We start from the raw sequence: 24,738 nt of genomic DNA on the forward strand, positions 1-24,738 counted from the left end.
ATGAACTCCTTCAAATGGGAATAAAATATAAAAATGGTATCTGTTTCTTACTAGTCCTACATACAATATTGCTTTTGCCTACTAAAACTTTATTTGGTTCATTCCTTATATTTTGCTTGTAAGATTATTATTGTAAGGAAAAAATCACTTAAAATACAATAGTTCCAAAGAGATGAATTGAAAATAAATTTTGCATGCTATAACTATATCATCTATTTCTATATTTAATGAGTTCTTCTTCCTGAAAACAGACTAGAATATTCAGCTTTGAAAATAAGACGTAAGCAAATAAGATATAAATAGAAAACATACAATGCAAATCCATGTGCATCTTTGCAGCCTTTCCCAATTTCATTCTTTCTTTTCCATTTTGTTTTGTGTATTGATGTGTACCTCACTTGCATAGGGTTTTTTTTTTTTTTTTGATTCTAGATTTCAACAAAACAAAATGTTTAATGGGGGGGGGGTGTGGGGAATGAGGGAGGAGGTAGCAAACAGTACAAGAAATGTACGCAAGGCCTGACGTATGAAACTGCAACCTCTCTGTATATCACTTTGACAATAAATAAGAAAAAAAAAAGAAAGAAAAAAATGCAAATGTTTAGTACTTGAAATCTAGATATAGAGCTTCACACACACACACACACGTAGCTTTAATATAGAATGCAAACAGCAATAAGAAAGAAAAGATTACGAATAGCATAAAAGAAAACTGTTTCCTTCTTTTCCTCTGTTCTGGTCCACGGTAGTATGATTCCTTATCTCAACCTTTGCACAGGAAATTTTTCTTCAAAGCAACAGTCTGTGTCATTTATATTTCCTCAGGTGAAAACATGATAACACAACGTGTCACACTGATTCATAGCTTTCCTTGATATATTTCTTTTGTTCCTTTTGTCATCCTTATTATTTTGACCATGGTCTTCTTAAAATATGTATTAGAACTATTATTGCTAGCTTATGTTCTTTTCAAAGTCTAGAAAAGAAAGCCAGGCACAGGCAGCGCCTGCCTATAATCTGAGCTACTTAGGAGGCAGAGAAGGAGAGGACTGTGTTTGGAGGCCAGCCTGGGTAAAGGTGACCATATGACCCCCTTCTCTACTAATAGCTAGGTTCAGTGGCACATGCCTGCCATTCCAAACTATGGAGGAAGATGAACCTGGAAAATTCATTCCAGGTGAGCCTGGGCAGAAAAGTTCATGTGATTCCATCTACACTGAAGGAAATGAATAAAGTGCTGCAGTACATTTCACAAGAAATGTACTCACTGCCTTATTATGTAACTGTACCCCTTTTTACACAACACCTTGTCAACAAAATTGAATTAATAAAATAAAAAATAATGTCTTAAAATATCCATATTTTAAATAGTACTGTGGAAAAAATGTAAAAATAAATATTTCTCCAATTTAGGACACAGATAAAATGTTGTCTGCATCCATCCCTATGTGTGTTGTAATGTATTGATAGACATGTGATAGATGCTAGGTAGATAGATGATGAATATGTGCACATGTATGTACATATTTACACATATGTAGTTTCTCTTCAAAGAAGAAAATAGAAAGAAAACATAGTAAGCAAATATAACCACTAATGAATTGCAAACTATAAAACATACCCAAAAAGATAAATAAATGGGTGATAATTTCTTATTCTTAGAATATTGATTGATGGATTTTGTGTGTGTGTGTGTGTGTGTGTGTGTGTGTGTATGCTTGTGTGTGTGTTATGTGTGTGAGTACCATGCTTGAACTCAAGGCCTTGTTCTCTCACTCAGTTTGGTCAAGGCTGGTGCTCTCCCACTGGACCACACTCCAGTATTTCAGTTTGCTGGTTCATTTTATATGGTTTTGAAATGCAATCAAGCAGGACTCAGACTCTTGAAAAGCTATGATTACAGGTGTGAGCAATGGGCACATGGCATTTTCCCTATAAGACAAAACTAATATAGATTTCTTGAACTTAGTATTTGCTAGTACCTATTTGTCTTCATTTTTTTTAATTATTTGTATCAGCATATTTCAAGTAGTTACTGGTAGGCAGTGTATAGTGAGTGATTATTTTAATTTAATATACTGATGTTTTTATACTAAAAGAGTTTGCATTTATTGAGAACACGCTCTCATACTTCTCTTTGCCTTTTAAAACTCTCTTTTTTGTTTCTCATTTCCAATTGAGTTAATTGAATGTATGTCCATGATTTTGTTACTTTATTTTTATTTAAAATGCTACAGCAAGGAACCTATAACTCTATTTTTTTCTTTTTTGTTTAATTTAATTGTATTGTCAAGGTGATGTGCGGAGGGGTTACAGTTGCATACATAAGTTAGCAAGTACATTTCTTATACTTGTTATCCCCTCCCTCATTTTTCTCCCATTTTCCCTCTCTTCAAGCCCCCACCCTGAGTTATATAGTTAACTACCAATATATTGTCTTATGAATATTGCTACCAAAATAAAATACAGTTACAACAAGGTTTTATTGCCTCCTTATCCAACCCTCTGTTTATTTTGTAGAATTTGCATTCTGCATTAAAGTCCACAGAACATTGCTCTAACAAAGCATGATTTATGTTCCATTACTAGTATATTACTTCACATAAAGTATTAGAAACATAACATAATATGAATGCCTGTATTTCTGTATGAAATTCCTAAGTATATAATTATTACTTTTTGATTAAGCAATCAAGGTTACATGGTGCAAAAAGGTTCAAAATTTTTTTTGCTGAACCCAACCAGCAATGCATGTTGGACTTCCTCGAAATTTCTTTGTCAGACTATTTAAGCCATTATTTTAAAATTTAGCGTTACTCAAATCTCAGGAAATGAACAAAATGTAGGCAAGTTGTTCTGTAGAATGTCATTGTGTCATTCTCTAGTCTCAACTTCATATATACCTTTCATGTTCATCTGAAAGTTCAATGAAAACAGATTTACCTTCCGCAAGATTTTTTTTTATGTATTTTGATCTGCTGAGTTCCCACTGTACTTGACCATTAAACTCTGGTTGTAGACATTTATCGGGTATTTAATATACAGCAACAAACATTTCCATATGCATTACAAACTAATTCCAAAGACTGTTAACCCCCAAAGACAAGCAGCTCAGACTCCTCTCCCGTTAACAATTTTTCCTATGGGAAGACATTTATCTCTGTGATCAAAAATTGAGAGAACAAGTTTAAATAATTGTTTATTTGGGCTCATGGTTTTAAAAGTTTCAATCCAATGTCAGAAGTTTTCCCTGCTTTGTACTTGAAGCAACATAAACTTCATGGTAGGGACCTACAGAGCCAGAAGCCTTGTATTCACGGTGGATGGCTATCAGCTACACTTGCAGTGATAATCTGGAGCAAAACTTCAAACATCTCTAAATTGCATCAACAACGGGAGCTCCAGCCTTCATGCCTGAGCTTTTGGGGGCCATTTTCTATCCAAACCATAAATGTGGATGTGTTCACAGGTGTCACAGAGATTGCGTGATTAACTGTACATGAAATAGTTATTATTGACCATTTCAGAAAATGTTTGCAATCTCTGTTTTAAATATTCAGATATTCTTGTAAAAAGGATAAAATTTCTAGACTCCAAAGGAAGGAGTATTCTCTTTTGTAACACTTACAGAATTTTTATATAAATGAAAGACAGATAGTCATAGGTAGCGTGCTATTAATTTCTGTATCCCTGAGCATCTAGTTCCTTGGTATTGGAAACTAATCCTTTCATTTAGCAAAGAAAGAAAAGGAAGGAGGGAGGGAGAGAGAGAAGGGAGGAAGGGATAGAGAAGGAAATGAAGAGAAAAGTAGAGTTTATTATTAATTTTTTAGGGCTCAATCCAGAAATCTTCAGTAGGTTGAGAACAGAATCAAGGAGGTTTGAATCCAGCACAGGCAGGAAAGTCCATGAGATATGTGTCCCCAGTTAACCATCAAAAAATGAGAAGTGGGGCTGTCTCAAGTGATAGAGTGCTAGATTGAAGTGAAGTAGCCAAAAGTCCATTCAGAACCTGAGTTCAAGCCCCAGGTTAGGACAATAATGATTATATAATTGAAATCATATAATATGTTTATATTACATATTTTATTTATTCATATGTATTTTATTTTCATATAATACCTATAAAACATAGTCTTAGTAATAGATATTAATATTTATATCAAGTAATGTTACATAATTATATAATAATTATCGATAATAAAATATGGAGACATCAATTTCATATGTTATCTTTTTTCTGGTAATTCATGCAAAATTATAGCTCTTTAGGATTGTGAGTAATTCTAAAATATATTCATGTACAGCATGATTATAATGTCTATGTTCTGTAAATTTAATAATACTTTCTCTCACTACTGATATTTATCAGTTATTTCATGCCCTACAGAAAAAAATATTTCTGGCATTAAGTTATAGTGTTTCCCTACAGACTGACTCAAAGGTAAATAATTCATTGCATTTTTAATTACATTTTATAACTTATATTCATTCCTTGTATTTAATTTTGTTTCTACTTCAATATTTTAAATGCAAATTATTCAGGGCCTTACCAGGGATGAACACCATGTAATATTAATAATGTCATTAAAGACCCAATAAATCATTAAAATAACTCCAGTAGAGCTGAAATGTGTAAAAAATACATCTTTTTAGAAATCCTCATTATGCAATATAAGATTGCCATAAAATTATTGGTTCTTTGCAAAAGGTTGATAATAGTGCTCCAGGGTCAACATCCTAATTATATTTTTCTAGTATTAATATTAAAATGAATTTACATTCCATGTGAATTTACCAATACCAGTGGAAGGAAGAGGCCTTAAGCAGAATAGTGCCTCAGGAATGTCAGACAGTAATTTGCTCAGAATATTAATGAAAAATCAGGAGTTAGAGTATCTTGAAAATTAATGGAAAAAGATTCGTTGCTCTAGTTTACAGACAGCATATGGATTCAACATTTAACTTCAATTAGTGTTAAGTTTCATTTCCATCATGTTAACACATAAACACTTTTAAGCAATCTATGGTAAAATATTAAGTCAAAAATATGGTAAAAGTAATTAAAATTCCTCTTTTATGTTTTCTTTAAACTTTGTTTTATTGTCCAAGAGATATTAATTTGTGTGCACGTTTTTGTATATGTGTGTATATATTGAGCTATATTATTGAAAAAAATATTTATAGCTTTTATTTTTAAGTAAATTTACTTATGAGGATTGAAAATTTTAGCTAACTTTCTAGCCAACATTTTCCCTTGAAGATCCTCCACATAAAATTAGTGTTGATTTTATTAAAATTCATATTTAATATTTTGTTTGTTGTTACTTCATAAATAATAATCAATATATGAAAAGCATTTTGTATCAGTTTAATATTCTTTTTCTTGAACAATTTTACTTTTTGTGGTCTTTGTTATTTTTATATCTATTAATTCATCCCTATCTTTATGAAATATTTGTGAATTCATACTCTGAATTTTAAAGCAGAAATATACCTTTATTGTGTAGACCCTGCTTGAAGAGTAAGGTTCTTGTTCCATTTTAAATACTTTCTGCTCTAGTCCTGCTGGCCTATTGTCTTCTAAGAACTTCTATTTGCCAACAATAGAGGAATTATTTTTTATCATATATATTTATTCGGTGTGACATCTTATTTCTCCATTTGTTTAGTTACTGATATTTGGAACAGTGCATTTTCACATAACTTTATGAAATAGTAAATTAATATTACATTATGAATGACAATGTCTTTATTACAATATTATTAATTAACTTGAAGCTATGGGGTTTTTTTGTTTTGTTTTGTGGTTTTTTTTTGTTTGTTTGTTTGTTTGTTTGGGTTTTTTGCAGTCATTTGATTTGAAGTCAGGGCCTGAGCGCTGTCCCTGGCTTCTTTTTGCTCAAGGGTAGCACTGTACCACTTGAGCCACAGTGCCACTTTCAGCTTTTTCTGTATATGTGGTACTCAGAAATCGAATTCTGCGCTTCATGCATGCTAGGGAACCTCTACCACTAGGCCACAATCCCAGCGCAAGATACGTAATTTTGTTTCAAACTTATTTCTACTGAGAATTTTTTTACAAATTAGAGATCTCTAGAGAAACAAAATAAACAGAAATGATACAAGATGCTACGTGAATATATGTGTGTATATTTAAAATATGTATACATACACATAGTTATGTATATAAAACATATATATGTACATATTGGTGTATAATGAAATACATGATAAATTCATACGTATACATATGCATATATATGCATAGAAAGAAATACATGAGATGTGAGAATCACCAATATTTAGATTACTATTTATCTACATTATTTTCAAAATGATAGGGAAATTCTCTCTTCTGATCTCTCACTTTGCTTAGTATCTTCCCTATATTTTGTCTTTTCTATTTAGTTGAGAGATTATGGACAGTGATCACATGCTTTCTTGGAGTAATTATTTTAGTCTTAGTATATGATTTAAGCTGTGATATTATGTAGGCTGACACAATTCTATGATATTATTGAAATGACAAGGGTTATTTTGAAAGCAAATTATTTCATCATAAAAACTACAAAAATTAATGAAAACAAGCATTCATTTTACATTTCATTCAGGTTTTATGTGAGAATAATGTTTCTCATTACTCTAAGTTGGAAAATAATGTATATTTTTAATTGTACACAGGCAAATTGTATCACTCATTTGGGTAAAATGTGTTTCAAAAGCTATTGGCTAGAAGAAAAAGAAATTATTCCTGATTTTTATCTTTCTATCATGTTCTCTAGATATGTTATCTATTTTTTTAAAAATACTTGCTATTAAATAGTTTATTTAAACACCTGATATATTAAACACTAACTCAGAGTAAAAAATATACTTTCTTTCTAAATTTCTATTTGTATAAAAATCCACATTTTTTTATTATGTCAAATGAATTGACCTTCAAGTATCATGTAATAAAATAAATATAAATTAATATATTTGGGGGCTGGGATGTAACTCAGCAGCAAAGTGGTTGCCTAGCAAGTATAATATCCTGGTTTTCATACACAGTACCAATAAAGAAAAGATAGCACAATATAGTTAAAAACAATACCCAAACAAAAAATTAATATATTGGGGTAAATTCAGAATAGACAATATTACCTTCACTCTAAAATGTTATTCTTAAAATGTCAGACATACTCTTAGATCTGTGAAGATAGAAACCATTTCTAGGACAAATTTCTTGATACTATTAATGATGTAATACAATAAAGTAGGGGTGAATACCTTCTTAAGTTTTATAATAATTTGTCAAATTCTTGAAAGAAACATTCATATTTGACGTTTTTTTGCTTTAGAAGCTAAATTGTTTTTGATATAAAATTCACCACATTTTACTATGATTGTCTAAGTTCTTTCCTTTGGAAATAATATTCTCTTCACATTCTGTGCCTGTTATCAATTAGTTGCCTCTCACTCTTTATTACCTGTTCTGTAATAATGGATCACCACCATCTGTCCCACAATAAATCTTATATCCAGTCTACCCCAAATGGCTGTGGCCATATATAAGAGTGACTGCATAGGGAAAAGTAAAGTAAGCAGAAGTTTTGGAGATTAAAAATAGTACCTATGACTAACTGTTAACTCTTAAAGACCCAAAATTTTGCTGTGGTCCATTAGAGATTCACTGCGCTTTGATTAATAGAGTTACTTTACAACTACCAATGAGGTCAAATGCCTATTCCATGTATCTCAACTCCTAGTCTTGAATCTATAACTCACTCATAAAGTTTTCACAACTATGCGGATTCTTGTGTTGTTTATGTGATTCATGTGATGGTGTCCATCCTACAAGTATTATCTAAGTACAAGCCTTTTAAACGTCCCATCTCTACAAGAAAAATAACTGGAATAACTGGAATTTTACATCAAACACATTGAAGAAATTTGATTTGATGTTTGTCACCTTTTTATTTAACTACCGACTTGATTTGTCAGAAAGGTATATTAGTCCTTGATAATAATGGTGGGCAAGTGTAAGCCTCATCTAATGGTGAGTCCAATCGCACTTCTGTACCTTATACAATATGTTAATGAAGTCCCATGAATTTTAGACTTTTGAAGATGTGACACAATAGCTGATATAGAAAAAATAAAGGAGGAATTTGCTTGGGCTGACAAATTTGTAGATTTCAGTTCACGGTAGCCTGATTCCATTACTTTAGATCTGGAGCTAAAGCTGATTATTATGATGGCACAAATGGGCCAAGAAAGCCAGGGTTTACTACACAATAATCATTAATAAGAGATAGGGACCAGGGACCTTGAAATGGATGTCCTCAGTAGCATATTTTGTCCAACCATAAAACACCATCTCCTGCTTTCTAATATCCCCCCAAACACCATCACCAATTGGGCACCACACATCTAACATCATAATATTTCTCATCCATCTAAACCTGGACCACACAAAGCAGCTTGTTTTCACCAATATGAGTGACTGTATGAATTTCCACTTTTGCCTAATGATAACAGAATTTCTCCTTCTGTACTGTAATATGGTTAACTTAGACTTTAAAAACTTCATTGTGTCATAATTTATCCACTATATTGTTGACAGTAGGTTGGTTAGCTTAGATAAGATGGAAATATAAACTATTTCCGAAATTGGATAAGGGAAGATGAATACTAGAAAAAATACAGAGGCAGTCCATCAGTGACATTTCTGGAAAATGTGGATCCATTTCCAAATTGACTGATGAGATGCTTCAGATTGCTGCATTTACCATGGAAAGTCCTTGTTAGGCCTTATGCCTCTTTGGAGGCAAAGCAGATAACATTGACATGTGAATTTGTATTCAGACATAAAAATCACTCAGTTTGTAGGGAGTATCAAAGCAAGAGAAGGTTTTGTAGCAATTTAGACTGAAGTACAGTCTGTGTGCCACTTCAATGATATGGTTCAGTAGAGCCTATGATTGTGGAAGAATCTGATAGAGGTGGAAATGCAACAAGTAAACACTAACAGGAAGATCTTAGACTTCTAGGATTTGAGAGCCGATCTGTAGATCTGTGCCTTTTTTATTTTGGATAACTCTTCTCTCCCCCCCCCCAAAAAAAAGGACCAAAAAAAACACTCTGCTTAACTTTCACCCTTAGAAAGCATAAAAGCCTGATCTAGGTACTATATTGAAAATTAGAACACCTCTAGTAAGTTCTTAATAGTCTTAGGTTAAAACTTCAGCTGTTTAAAAAGCGTATTTATCTGATACTGACATTTAAAATCAAAGTGTACCATGTTATTGAGCATAAATTTTGTCATATCAATGATTCATTTTGATATTTTTTGCTTTTCATTTTGTTTTTAGATTTACTCTAAATGAGTTTCCTTCGATCCAAAGTCACATTTAGTGATAGGTTATAAATGCATTAGAGATACAATGGGTTGTGGGGCACTGGCTTGCAGCTTTAAGAGGTGGTCCTGGCCAGCCCACCTCTTCTCCAGCCCTGGGGCCACTTGGCTGTTAGAACCGCCTGCCTTCTCTGGGCCCACTTCGCGCCTCGGACTGTGTGTGTGCCAAGACAGCCACGGGTGATAAACCCAGAGGCGGTCTTGGGGGCCATGACGACTGCCCTTAAGGGAAGTCCCGTGACGTCACTCTTGATGGACAGCCTAATCAGCCTATCACCATGCCTAGCCAGCCACTCCAAATCCCTCCCCTTCCTGCCACCATTACTGCTATATAAATCCAATCCCAGAATAAAGACCTTGGACATTGCTGTGACTTCTCCCAGGACTGCCTACATGTTGTTTCTGGGCAGTGAGTGGGCAGTACATGGCTCTTTACCTCTTCTTGGTTCTACCCTGTGGGATATGCTCAATGCTTCCGCTGCTGGTGGGGGAAGCGAATAGGCCGATAATCCTGAAATGGGTAGGAACAAAATAATATTATTAAGGTGTGTTGTATATCCACTAGCAATGATAGATCTGTTGATGGTAACTCCATTTATTGCTTTGGATTCATGTATATGTAAAAATAATGATAGATTTTGATAGTTGGTCTTTTCTCTCATCAACACCAATATTATTTGAATATTGCAGTTGCATCAGCAATTGGGTTGAATTAATACTTCTCTGCTCAGATCAGTGTCCAGATGAGATAACCAGAAGATAAAAACAGTAAATAGATAAATGAAACACTCAGCAGAGAACAGATATCTTATGACCCAGTATCACTGAAAGTGGTTCAAATGTTTTCGTGGAAAGAGAAGATTATAAATCATGCTAGTGGAATATAATTTATCCATATATAAAGAGTGCATAAATTTAAATGATTTTGGTATTGTGTATATCCTTATCTGAATTAGGGAAGGGAAGGGAAACAATAAACTAGTGAGACAAAGGACAAATGGTGAATCAATGCAACAGTGATACAGACAGTATGAACTGTACAATGTGGGCAATGTGAAGGGAGGAAACGTGGGAGAAAAATGTGAGGAGGTAACAAGTTTGACAAGGAATGTACTCACTGGGGCTGGGAATATGGCCTAGTGGCCGAGTGCTTGCCTCTTATACATGAAGACCTGGGTTCAATTCCCCAGCACCACATATATAGGAAACGGCCAGAAGTGGCACTGTGGCTTCAGTGGCAGAATGCTAGCCTTGAGCAAAAAGAAGCCAAGAACAGTGCTCAGGCCCTGAGTTCAAGCCCCAAGAGTGGCAAAAAAAAAAGAAAGAAAAAAGAAATGTACTCACTACCTTAGGTATGTAATTGCAACCCTCTGTACATCACCTTGACAATAAAAATTAAAAAAAAAAAAAACAATAGAAAGGGGTGTGTGTATGTGTCTGTACATATTTCAGCTGGTAGTTTTTGGACAATGAAGTGGAATGAAAATTGTTTAAGAAACAAACAGTTCATGATTTTATGTTGTACAAAAGGAGATGCTTGCTATTCCTGAAGTAAGCCCTTCCAGATGTAAGCACATTTCAAGACAAACAATTTTACTTTTAATATGCCTAACTGCTATTTTCTAAGCCTTTTTAATGAAAATTGTAATTACTTTTCTCTTTAACTTTAATTTTTATTGTCAAGGTGATGTACAGCGGGATTACAGTCATATACATAAGGTAATGAGTACACTCCCCAATTTCTTTTCTATGAAAAGAGATTTAATTTAGGGGATTGACCCTTCAAGAGTTAAACTGAAAGCCATTTAATGGAAGCAAACAGATTAATAAAATATGAAGTGATTTGTTCAATTCCGAATTAACTATAACTAGTTATAAAATGTAGTAGGCACAATAGAACTGAAAAATAAGAGCATGATCTAAACATAAAACCGTAAAACCTAAGTTTACTAAATATTATTGTAAATATTAAGGTTTACTCCTAAATCTTGTCATCATACACTATGTTTAATGCAAAGTATAGATACTGATATTTTGTTATACCTCTGTAGAATATTGGTTGTGGAATCATAGGTTAGAAATGATATTGGGAGGTATTTCTGTGAAAAATTAGATACCACAGAATAGTTCCTAGGTGGTAGCCTAGTTCATCTAATTACCTCAAATTTGGGGGAAGCTCTGTTTTTACCAGAGTGTTTGAACCTTGCCATAAGTAGTGAGGATTAATCACTGCTAACCTATTGATTCTGATTAATCCTGTGGTGAATAAAGTGCATTAAATGACCTTTAATGTACAGAGTGAATTCTTGAACCTTGAATACCAATCCAAATTGGAAAAACATGAATTTCTAATGAAGTAATGAAAATAAAGTCAATTTAGAAATTGTGAAATTATTCTGATTATATTTTTCTTTTTTTAATTCAAGATGAATACCAATCTGTAGGCTAGTAAGTCTCAAAGATTAAATGTTTAAAGAAAATAGATAAACCACCCTGCCCATTCAGTAAAACATCCAGTATGTCATGTAAATTAAAATGCTATTCTTAAAAGAAAACTGATAAAGATCTGCACTATTTTTATCTATACATAATATATGTGTGTGTGTGTGTGTGTGTGTTTGTGTGTGTGTCTAATAAGATAGAAAATTTGAACTCTATTTTTTCAGGTGTATATGAAAATAGAGAAAAAATATTACTTGTTTGCATTCAATCCCCTATCAAATGTATTTGTAAATGTAACAGAACATCAGAAAGATCTATTTCAAACATATCTAAGGAAAATGCATTTATTTAAATCTTAAAAGTGCCTAAAATGAAAAAAGATGCAAATAGTTACAATTATCAAAAGATACATTGAACATGAATATTTTAATCTAGATGGGAAAAGTAATTAAAAGGATTATAATTTAAATTTTTTATTTAGGCATTTTTATTGGCATTTAATTCAAAATTATGTCATAAGGATTTCTCAGATCTCCAGAATTCCCTGACCTGTAAGTCAAAATGAACTAAAGTTAGATTATAAAGACACAATTGAAATTGCTAGCTTAGTGGTGATACGATAATTAAATGTTTCATAAAAATGTTTTCAGGTTTCCTGACCTCAATTTTAAGTCTACGAATAGTGTTCAAGTGGTAAAATTTTTATTTATGAATTTTATGTGCTATGTTAATAAGTACATTTACCTGAAAAGTTCATTTTTATAAAGGAATAATTACCAACAGAAAATAGATATTGAAAGTAATGAAGTAAACAAATTCACAATCCTAATTTAATAACATAAAACATGACAGCAAATGTAGGAACAAGTTAAATAACATAATTCAGTGGTATAGTATCATAATTTAGTGTAAGTCTGAAGAGGAAAACTAAGCTTGCACTTCCAAGCTACTTAAATTTGAACTAATTTTAGCCATGAACATCTTTTCCATAAATAATGACGTCCTTCTATTCCTTAGCAATATCTACTAATGTTGATTCATGAAATAATTGTGCAATTATTTATAAAATAGTAAAATTTTATGCTAAATTGAAGTAGAAACATGTTGAATTTAATTGATACTTCATTGTTTTTGCTAATAATATCATAATGATTTTTCAGTGACATGGGATTCTTCTGAGAATCTCATTTTGCATATTTTGTGTGATTTATGTTTAATGTACTCTAAATCACATCAGTTCTTCAATTCCTTTGCCGTTTATAATTCCAATAAGAATGTGGCTTAAATATTGTTAAAACAACTTTCAATTTGCATTAACCTGATATTTTCCTTTGATGATAAAAGCGTTATGCATTTTCAACATGACTGTGACCAAGTTTCACTGAACTCATCCAAAAGATCATCAAACCCACATCTATCCAGCAAAAGTAAACATCTTCTAAAAGTGAAAGGCTGGATTCAAATCAAACAAGCAAATGGCCCTCATAAGCAGGCTGGAGTTGCAATCCTAGTATCAGACAAAATTGACTTCAAATTAAAAAAGGTAAGAAGAGACAAAGAAGGTTACTACATACTAGTAAAGGGATCTCTCCTACAGGAAGATATAACCACTCTAAATATCTACACACCAAATGCAGGTGCACCCAACTTCATCAAGCAAACACTACTGACTCTAAAAACACTCATAGACCCAAACACATTGATAGTTGGGGACTTTAACACTCCACTACCACCTCTAGACAGATCAACATGTCAAAAAATGAACAAAGAAACCACAGAACTAAATAATTGCATAGACCAACTAGACTTAACGGACATCTACAGAATATTCCTCAGAAGGGTAAATGTAGAACTCCCCTATGACCCAGCAGCCCCACTTTTGGGTATCTATCCAAAAAAACAGAAACAAAATAACAGTAAAGCCACCAGCACAACAATGTTCATCACAGCGCAATTTGTCATACCTGGAGTTGGGAACCAACCCAGATGCCCCGCAGTAGATGAATGTGCCGGAGCCAGCCGGCAGTGAAAAGGAAATCCTGACTGAGGGGGGCGAGGATTAAAGAAAAGGAAAAATACAAGAGGAGAGAAAAAAGACAAGAGGGGAAGATGGGGTATGGGAGGTTTGCAGCCTCAGGATTCTAACTCAAGACTGCAGCGAGGTTTATTCTGAACTTCCAGGATAAATGCTGTTTGAAAACCAGAAAACAGCATAGGCTTAAAATTCCAGAACACAAAAAGGTTTGAAGTTAGCAATACCCGACAAAGCTAAGACAGAGTGAGGTTGCTTAACATAAGAATGGACTCCAGAGCAATACCTGATGGTAGCTAAGACAGGATGATTTTGGTTAACATAAGAATGGACTCATGGCAGACATAGAAAAGCATTTCCCACTTTCCATTAAGCCATGTCCTTGCACGTCCTTAAAACACAGCCAGAGGTCAGGAAGAATTTAGCTGCAAGTTTGACTCCTGACACGAATAGATCAGGAAAATGTGGTACATATGCACAATGGAATTCTATGCCTCTATCAGAAAGAATTACATTACCCCATTTGTAAGGAAATGAAAGGACTTGGAAAAAATTATACTAAGTGAAGTAAGCCAGACCCAAAGAAACATGGAGACTCTATGGTCTCCCTCATAGGGAATAATTAGCACAGGTTTAGGCTAGTCACAGCAGAGGATCACAACAGCCCAATAGCCATTATGAATACATAAGATGATGCTAAGTGAAATGAACTCCATATTATGAAAATGACTGTCATATCACTGTTGTAATTACTTTCAACATGCGATGTGAAACCGTAGCTTCTATTATTGATGATCCTCTTGTATCCCCTTCTATGGTTGTACCCGCAATATCTGTGTGTCTTACCTGAGTACATTGGAAACCATCTATGCTGGTATTAGGACTAGGAAATTGAAAGGGAATACCAAAATCAAGAGACACAGGGTAAAAAAAGACAAACAACTACAAAACAATACTTGCAAAACTGTTTGGTGTAAGTGAACTGAACACCTCATGGGGGGAAAGGGAAAGGGGGAGGAGGGTGGGGGAAATGAGGGACAAGGTAAAATGTATCCAGTGCCTAACCTATGGAACTGTAACCTGTCTGTACATCAGTTTGATAATAAAAATTTGAAAAAAAATCATCAAACCATGATTCATAATGTTCTTCTGTCTTATTTTTGAAGATATAACTGAATAGATGTTTAATTTGATATTTTCTTGGTTTCTAAACTGTAAAGTTACACTCTGGCCTTTATAATTAATACGTATATGGAAAACCATATTTAAGAGCATGGTTGTTTATCCTCTATCCAATTCTGGCTAGGTTTAGCATGCTTTGGCAGAAGTTACCTTCAATATGCATGATGGTGAAATATGAAAAGCTATGATTTTCCACTTGGCATTTTAGTTTTATATGTGCTGAGTGTTTATGTAGTTCTATCCATATTGAGTCATTTATTTTTATATTATTCATAGGGAATACTATTTATTATTGTTGCTCAGATTAAGAATGCATTATCATAAGGAGCTCGTTCAAAATGGTTACTCCATTCTCTTAAAAAAAAAGATAATAAACGCATTAAAGAAGAGCTGGGTCTCAAGGGTAGCCTTAGCCTTGGGCAAAATACTTCAGGGAGAGCACCTAGGACCAGAGTTCAAGCCCCAAGACCTACATACAAAAACACTGATACGCACAAACACACATTATCAACACATTCAATTTTTTGAGCAATTTCATTTTTTTTTCAAATTTTCATTTTTATTTTTTTCAAATTTTTATTATCAAACTGATGTACAGAAAGGTTACTTTTGTACATTAGGCATTGGATACATTTCTTGGTACTGTTTGTTATCGCGTCCCTCATTCCCCACTACCTCCTCCCCATTTCCCTTTCCCCCATGAGGTGTTCAGTTCACTTACACCAAAGAGTTTTGCAAGTATTGCTTTTGTAGTTGTTTGTCTTTTTTTACCCTGTGTATCTCGATTTTGGTATTCCCTTTCAATTTCCTACTTCTAATACCAGCATACATGGTTTCCAATATACACAGATAAGATTACAGACATAGGGTAGGTACAACCACAGGAAGGTGATACAAGAACATCATCAATAATAGAAGTGACGGTTTCACATTGCATGCTGAGAGTAATTACAACAGTGATATAACAGTCAGTTCCATAACATGGAGTTCATTTCACTTAGCATCATCTTACGTGTTCATAAGGGTATAGCTATTGGGCTCTGGTGATCCTCTGCTATGACTTGCCTAAACCTGTACTAATTCTTCCCAATAAGGGAGACCATAGAGTCCATGTTACTTTGGGTCTGGCTCACTTAACTTAGTATAATTTTTCCAAGTCCTTCCATTTCCTTACAAATGGGGCAATGTCATTCTTTCTGATAGAGGCATAAAATTCCATTGTGTATATGTACCACATTTTCCTGATCCATTCGTCCACTGAGGGGTATCTGGGTTGGTTCCAGAATCTAGGAATGACAAATTGCGCTGCGATGAACATTGTGCTGGTGGCTTTACTGTGATTTTGTTTGTGGTCTTTTGGATAGATACTCAAAAGTGGGGCTGCTGGATCATAGGGGAGTTCTATATTTAGCCTTCTGAGGAATCTCCATTACTGCTTGCCAGAGTGGCTGAACCAGTTTACATTCCCACCAACAATGAAGAAGGGTTCCCTTTTGGCCACATCCCCTCCAACAATTGTTATTGTGAGTTTTCTTGATATATGACATTCTTACTGGGGTGAGATGGAATCTCAATGTTGTTTTGATTTGCATTTCTTTTATAGCCAGTGATGTAGAGCACTTTTTAATATGTCTCTTGGCCATTAATATTTGATCAGAGGAGTCTCTTTGTGAGTCTTTAGCCCACTTGATGAGGGGGCTATTGGTTCTTTGCGGTTTGTATTGGAGGAAGGTAATTATTTTAGTTCTGCATATATTTTAGATATGAGGCCATTGTCCATTGAATGGCCAGTAAAGATATTCTCCCAGCCTGTGGGCTTTCTGTTTATCTTGCAAGCTATGTCCTTTGCCATGCAGAAGCTCTGCAGTTTGTTGCAGTCCCATTTGTCCAACCTTTCTTTGATTTGTAGCCTTTCTGGGTCTTTGTTAAGGAAGTTCTGATCTGCGCCAAGGAGCCCAAGTGTTTCTCTTCTTCCTTTAATGCATTCAGGGTGTCTGTTTTGATTTCTAGGTGTTTAATCCATTTGGAATGGATTTTGGTGAAGGGTGATATATAAGGACCTAGTTTTAAATTGTTGCACGTGTTGAGCCAGTTTTGCCAGCACCATTTGTTAAAGAGGCTATCTTTCTTCCAAACTATTGTTTTAGCTCCTTTATCAAAGATTAAGTAGGCATAGTTCTGTGAGTTCATTTCTGGGTCTTGAATACTGTTCCATTTGTCTTCAGGCCTGTTCCAGTGCCAATACCAAGCTGTTTTTATGACTATAGCCTTATAATACAGCTTGAAGTTGGGTATTGCAATTCCTCCAGCACTGTTCTTTCTGATTAGGAGTGTTTTTGCTATTCTAGGTCTTTTATTGTTCCATATGAATTTCTGGATTGCTTCCTCTATTTCATTAAAAAATGGTGTTGGGATATTAATGGGTATTGCATTGAATTTGTAGATAGCCTTTGGCAATATTGCCATTTCGATTATATTAATCCTCCCAATCCAGGAGCATGGGAGGTTATTCCATTTCCTTAGTTCTGACTTAATTTCATTTTTCAAGCTTTTAAAGTTCTCCTCAAAGAGGTCTTTCACTTCTTTGGTTAAGGTTATTCCTAGGTATTTTATGTTTTGGGGGCTATTGCAAAAGGAATTGTTTTCCTGATTTCAGCCTCGGTCTTCGGGTCGTTAGCATAGAGAAAGACCGTTGATTTTTGAAGGTTTATTTTATATCCTGCAACTTTGCCAAAGTTTTGGATCAGCTCTAGTAGCTTAGGGGTAGAGTCTATGGGATTCTTTAGGTATAGGATCATGTCATCTGAGAAGAGAGAAAGTTTAACTTCAACTTTTCCTATTTGGATCCCCTTTATATTTTGTTCTTGCCTAATTGCTCTGGCTATGAATTCTAGTACTATGTTGAAGAGCAGGTGAGTGAGTGGACATCCCTGCCTTATTCCTGATTTTAAAGGGAATGGCTTTAGTTTTTCACCATTTACAGTTATACTTGCTGTTGGTTTGTCATACACTGCCTTGATTATATTCAGGAATGTTCCTTGGAATCCCAGTTTTTCCAGGGCTTTTAGCATCAATGGGTGCTGGATTTTATGGAATGCTTTTTCCGCATCCAGAGATAAAACCATGTGGTTCTTTACCTTGCTCCAGTTGATTTGGTGGATTACATTAATTGACCTGCGTATATTAAGCCAACTTTGCATCCCTGAGATGAATCCAGTTTGATCGTTATGTACGATTTTTTGATGACTTGTTGAATTCGATTGGACAGAATTTTGTTGAGAATTTTTGCGTCTATGTTCATCAGAGAAATCGGTCTGTTGTCCTCTTTCCGTGATGAGTCCCTTCCTGGTTTTGGGATGAGAGTAATACTTGCTTCATAGAATGTGTCTGGTAGTGAACGTTCTCTTTCAATTTCATTGAAGAGTTTGAAAAATATTGGTGTGAGTTCTATTTTGAATGCCTCATAGAATTCTGCAGTGAATCCGTCTGGACCTGGGCTTTTCTTGCATGGGAGATCATTTATTGCCATTTCTATTTCAATACTGGATATGGGTCTGTTTAGAAGGTTTAAATCTTCATGGTTAAGTTTGGGGATATGATTTTTTTCTAGGAAATCATCCATTTCTTCCAAGTTCTCGAATTTGTTGGCATAAAATTTTGCAAAATAGTCCCTTATTATTCTCTGAATTTCGGTTATTTCTGTGGTGATATTACCTGTTGCCTCTCTTATCTTGTTTATTTGAGTGTGCTGCCTTCGTTTTTTGGTCAGGTTTGCCAGGGGTCTGTCTATCTTGTGGATTTTTTCAAAGAACCAACTTTTTGTTTTGTTGATTCCTTCGATTTTTTTTTCATCTCTAATTGATTTAATTCTGATTTGATTTTAATTATTTGTTTCCATCTATAGACTTGGGGTTTGGCTTGTTGTTCTCTTACAAGGAAATTAAGGTGCTTCCTTAAATTATTGAGTTGCTGTTTCTCTAGTTTGTTGGTGTATGCACTCAGAGATATAAATTTTCCTCTGAGTACTGACTTTGCTGTGTCCCAATGAGCTGGTACTTTGTGTCCTCAACTTGGTTGAATTCCATAAATATTTGAATTTCCGTTTTAATTTCTTCAATGACACACTGATGGTTCAGCAGTGTGTTGTTTAGTCTCCATGAATTGTAGGATTTTCTGTGGTGTCTGTTTGAGTTGAGCTCTAATTTTATTCCATTGTGGTCTCAGAGAATGCAGGGAATGGTTTTGATACTTCTGAATTTTTACAGATTTTCTTTGTGCCCTAAGATGTGATCTATTTTGGAGAATGTTCCATGTGCTTTGGAAAAGAATGTGTATTCTGTTGTTGCTGGGTGGAATATTCTGTAGATGTCGGTTAAGTCTAGTTTGTCTGTGCAATTATTTAGTTCTGTGGTTTCTTTGTTCAGTTTTTGGCGTGATCTGTCCAGAGGTGATAGAGGAGTGTTAAAATCCCCAACTATCAATGTGTTTGGTTCTATGAGTGTTTTTAGAGTCAGTAGTGTTTGTTTGATGAAGTTGGGTCTCCCTGCATTTGGTGTGTAGATATTTAGAATGGTTATATCTTCCTGTAGGAGAGATCCCTTTACTAGTATGTAGTAACCTTCTTTGTCTCTTCTTACCTTTTTTAATTTGAAGTCAATTTTGTCTGATACTAGGATTGCAACTCCAGCCTCCTTATGGGTGCATTTGCTTGATAGACTTGTTTCCAGACTTTCACTTTTAGAAGATGTTTACTTTTGCTGGATAGATGTGTCTCTTGGAGGCAGCAGAAAGATGGATCTTGATTTTTGATCCAACTTATAAGCCTATGTCGTTTTATTGGAGAATTAAGTCCATTAACATTGAGAGTTAGGATTGAGAGATGATTATTCCTTTCATTATCACTATCTTGTTAAAAGGTGTGTCTTTCCATTTCTTGATCTGATTTTAACTATTTAGGGTTCATTTCTGTGTCTGTATTGGGATCTTGATTATTTTTCCCTGTATAGTACATACTTGAGGATTTTCTGTAAAGCTGGTTTGGTGGAGATATATTGTTTCAGTTTTTCCTTACTGTGGAAGACTTTTATTTGACCTTCGGCTATAAATGAGAGTTTGGCTGGGTACAGAATACTTGGTTGGTAGTTATTTTTATTTAGTGTTTGGTATACTTCATTCCAGGCTCTCCTTGCTTTCATGGTCTCTGCTGAGAAGTCTGGGGTAATTCTGATTGCTTTTCCTTTATATGTAATTGTTTTCTTCTCCCTAACAGCTTTAAGGATTCTTTCCTTGTACTCTACTGATCCTGTTTTGATCACAATGTGTCGGTGGAATGTCTTCTTGTCTGGTCGGTTTGGGGTTCTAAATGCTTCTTGTATCTCTATAGGCCTTTCCTTCTGGATATTTGGGAAGTTCTCAGCTAATATTCTGTTAAATAGATTGCCTGTCCCATTAACTTCTTTCTCCAAGTTTTCCTCAATACCTATTATCCTTAAATTGGGCTTCCTGATAGTGTCTTGAATCTCCTGTAGCAATCTGTTTTGTTTATTAGACTGGATTTGTATTGATTTTTGATCCTTCTCCATACAATCTAGAGAATCTTCAGCTCCTGAGTTTAGATCCTCTGCTTCAGTTAATCAGGACTGGAGGCTAGCTACTTGATTTATAATCTCTTTTCCTTCTGACTGTTCTTTCCTGATGATTTCCATGTCATCGCTTAGGTCTTACATGGACTTCTTTACTTCATTAATTTGGTTTTTAGTGCTGTCTCCCAAATCTTTTACCTGGGTAGCTAGCCTTTCATTTGACTCTTGAAGTTCATTTATCTTTTTATTTGTTGAGGCCATGATATTCTCCAATAATTTTTGCTTTGCCTCCTCCCGATCAAACTTTTCATTTATAATGTTTATCAGTAGACTTTGTAGAGTATTTTGGGGGCTCTCTTTTATGTCTTTGATTGACTGCTCTATTTCCTGCTTCTTTTGAGTGGGAGAAAAGACTCTATTGTTTGCCATCTTTCTTGTGTTTCTTCTGCCCATTTGGATTAGGAATGCCAATCTACAAGCACCTGTGAGCACCGTTTAAGACCCAAAGCACCCCTTACCAAGCACTGTTGTGTAAATCTTACAAGTTCACAATTATATACAGGTACCTTGTATACCTGTCTATAAAATTAGATTTGGTGTTCCTAAAGAATACAATTTCAATGTAACAACTGATCCTGGACCCTGTATTCAGTAGTTACTTATTTACTGTTACAACCCTATAAACAATTCTTGTTCTTATATTAAGTTCTTTTAGGACTGGCTTTCTCTATGAACCCCTTTGATTCACTCAAATTAAGCAGGAATACTCTCTATCCAATAACCAGGAGTCAATGGAACCTGGAGGTCCAGCAATAAGTCAGGAGGGTAAGTTAGAGGTAGTAAAGAGAATAGAGTAAAATGTATTTGGGGGTGTGGTGATTTTGCTTTAGTTTCAGTGATGTGGAAATGTGGAAAAGAGTAGAATCAGTAGAGAGAACAAGGTTAAAATGATAGACAATGGAGAGTTAGCAGAAAAGAGTGGAGGTGTTATTCATAGGAAAGTAATTTTTTAAAGAAAGAGAACGCAAAGAGAGAAATAAAGTAAAAATACTGGAAGACAGATGCACAAAACAGAGAAAAATTATTTAAAAAAGAAAAAAATAAAAAGGAAAAAACCCAGAAAAACAAACAACCAAAACAAACAAAAAAAGACTTGATAAAACAAACAGGTAAAAATGGAAAAAAAAAATGACGTTTCAGAAGAGAAAAATTTAAAAAAAAAATTTTTTCTAAAGTTTAAAAAATGTTTGAAAAAAAAATGGAGTCCTCCTTGTTTGGATGGTCTTTCCCCAGTCTCTGGTTTCCTTGCGATGGTCTGCAGTCTCTTTTCCTGATTGACTAGTTTGACGTGCTTTCAATTTGCAGGGGGTAGATCTGTTCTGACCCTTCTCCCCTGTTGTTGCAGTCTTGGGTCTCTGTGGTTCGCACAGCTTGCAGGTAGGCCTTGGTCATCTTCTGTAGATGGGGACGTGAGCAGTCTCAGGAACTGTGGTTCCTCTGTCTGCCTCTGGCCTGGTTTACCCTGCTGAGATTTGCTTGCCTTGGGGAGGTTCCTCCCTCCTGGGCGGGGCAGCCTCCTTGGTGGAGGTGGCTATGGAATTCAGCATTGTTTTGGGCTGGGAATTGGGCTTCCTCTGTGACGGGACTGTTTAACTGTCTCAGGAACTGTTTGTTCCCCCGTCAGGTGTTTCCGTGCTGCCGGTAGCTGCTCGCTGCTTTCGCCTTAAATTTAGAAATTTTGGCGGGCAGGGAAGGGCACTTCTGGCTAAGCCGAGGCCCAGGACTCGCCTCCTGCCTGGGCAGGGGGCATTCTCCTGGGCGGAGCTGGCTCTCACTGGTCAGGCCCTCTTGCCCTTTTCAAAGATGCTCCTTTGTCCTTGCTTTCCCCAAGCCCGCTTTAGTTCCAATCTGGTCTGACCCTATGCCAGTGGCAAAGATGGTGCTTTGCTCTGGCAGTGGGGGAAGGGCTACCTTCCAGAAGCTGCTCTGTGGGCGTGAGTGAGAATATCTTTCGTGGGGTACTCACTCTTTCTCTGCAATTTCAGCCTGTCCATGCTCAGCCATCATCTGGAGGATTTCTTCCTGGTCTACGTACGCTGTGTGCTTTAGCTGCATGGAGTGCGGGTTGCTGTGCCAGGTGCTGTGCTGGTGCCGGTACTGGAGTGGCAGCGGGACGCCGCCCAGAGCTCAAATCTGTGTTTTCAGATGAGCAAAGTCGTTTTTTCCTTCTGGCCAGAATCCCTGTACTGTTAGCACTTACTCAGGCTGTCTTTCTAGGAGTAAAATTTTCTATGGGGTGGGAAAACTGCGATGTCAGAGGGAGCTCAGCTTGGGCTCTGCTGTTCCTCTGCCATCTTCCCGGAAGTTCTTCTGAGCAATTTCTTACTCAACAGTGTCACATTACATTTTAGGAACAACCTATATTTTCCTTGTAATCGACTATATCTTCCAGGTTACTTTTATTTACCATTAATTTATAAAAGATATTTGATTACTGAGCATGCTTGTTATTGTTATAACTTTATTTTTTTAATATGCAAAATGTAAACGAACCTTACAATCCCTTAAAAATTATATCTGAATGAAGGATATATTTAGAGATGCTCAGTCCTATTAGTTTCATAACATCATTTTTCCATTCTTCTTCCTTTGTATTTTATTCCCTAAATATAACAAATCTCATTAAGTTTGACTTATCTTTTCGCCCAGTTGAGAGAAAACTAAAATTTTTCTTTCAAAGATACAGGATGAAAATGCACTACTCCATTAGACAGAATGTTATTGTACCATTTGTAAAACAGTATAAGGACCTGAAAAAAAATAAGGTTAAGTAAATTAAATAAGGCCCAGATCTGAATTAGGAAGGAAAGAGGAAAATTAAAATGGTGAGAAAAAGTATAAAAGGTGAACCAATAACCAATGCAACAGCAATCATGATACTTACAAGAAAATATGTTGTATAGTAACTATACAACTCTGGGGGGGGAGGGGAGGCCAGAAGATGGAAGAAAAATGAGGGAGGGATTAACAAATTTGACAAGAAATGTACTCTCTACCTTATATATGTCACTGGAACCACTCTGTTTGTCACCTTGACAATAAATTGACTTAAACAATAAATAAGGCCCAGAGGGAAAAAAGATGCATTTTCCCTTTATATGTAGAATTTAGCTTACAATCATTTAAGTAAATACATGGAGAGGTATGCAAGTGTATACAATGTGTTAACTGAAATACAGTAGATTCAAGAGAGAACTTAGTGTAAACCTTAAAAGCAAAGTCAAATTTCACTAAAATAAACCTACAATGGTGGGGTGGAGTCAAGGGTAATAAAGTGGGTAAATGAAGAAAGAAGAGGAAAATGTAGCCAAAAATCAAATGTATATTCTACAAAATTAAGAAGACTGTAACCCTGTGTACATCACCTTTACAATAACATATTTTCTGAATAATTATTTATTGTCAAAGTGATGTACAGAGAGGTTACAGTTTCATATGTAAGGCAATGTGTACATTTCTTGTATAATTTGTTACCTCCTCCTTCCTCCCCCCTCTCCTTTTCCTCTCCTCCCATGAGTTGTACAGATGATTTACATCAAATGGCTTGATAAGTATTGCTTTTGGAGTCTTTTTTCTTTTTATCCTTTGTCTCTCAATTTTGATATTCCCTTTCCCTTCATTAGTTCTAATACCAGCATATACAGTATACATGGTATAGGACAGGGACAACCACAGGAAGGGGATACAAAGAGGATCTTTTTTTTTGTCCAGTCCTGGGCCTTGGACTCAAGGCCTGAGCACTGTCCCTGGCTTCTTTTTGCTCAAGGCTAGCACTATGCCACTTGAGCCACAGCGCTACTTCTGGCCATTTTCTGTATTTGTGGTGCTGGGGAATTGAACCTAGGGCTTCATGTATTCAAGGCAAGCACTCTTGCCACTAGGCCATATCCCCAGCCGGATCATCATTTTTTTTAAAAGAGGAGTGAAGGAAGCAGTGGACAAGGGAGAGACAGGTGGGACTATTGAAAGTGGTGACATTGATTAAGACCTATTGCATTCATTAAACTATTAAATGACAAGTCTTTTATGTGACTACTTAA

Source organism: Perognathus longimembris, chromosome 12 (assembly GCF_023159225.1).
Source record: "Perognathus longimembris pacificus isolate PPM17 chromosome 12, ASM2315922v1, whole genome shotgun sequence".
NCBI lineage: Eukaryota > Metazoa > Chordata > Mammalia > Rodentia > Heteromyidae > Perognathus > Perognathus longimembris.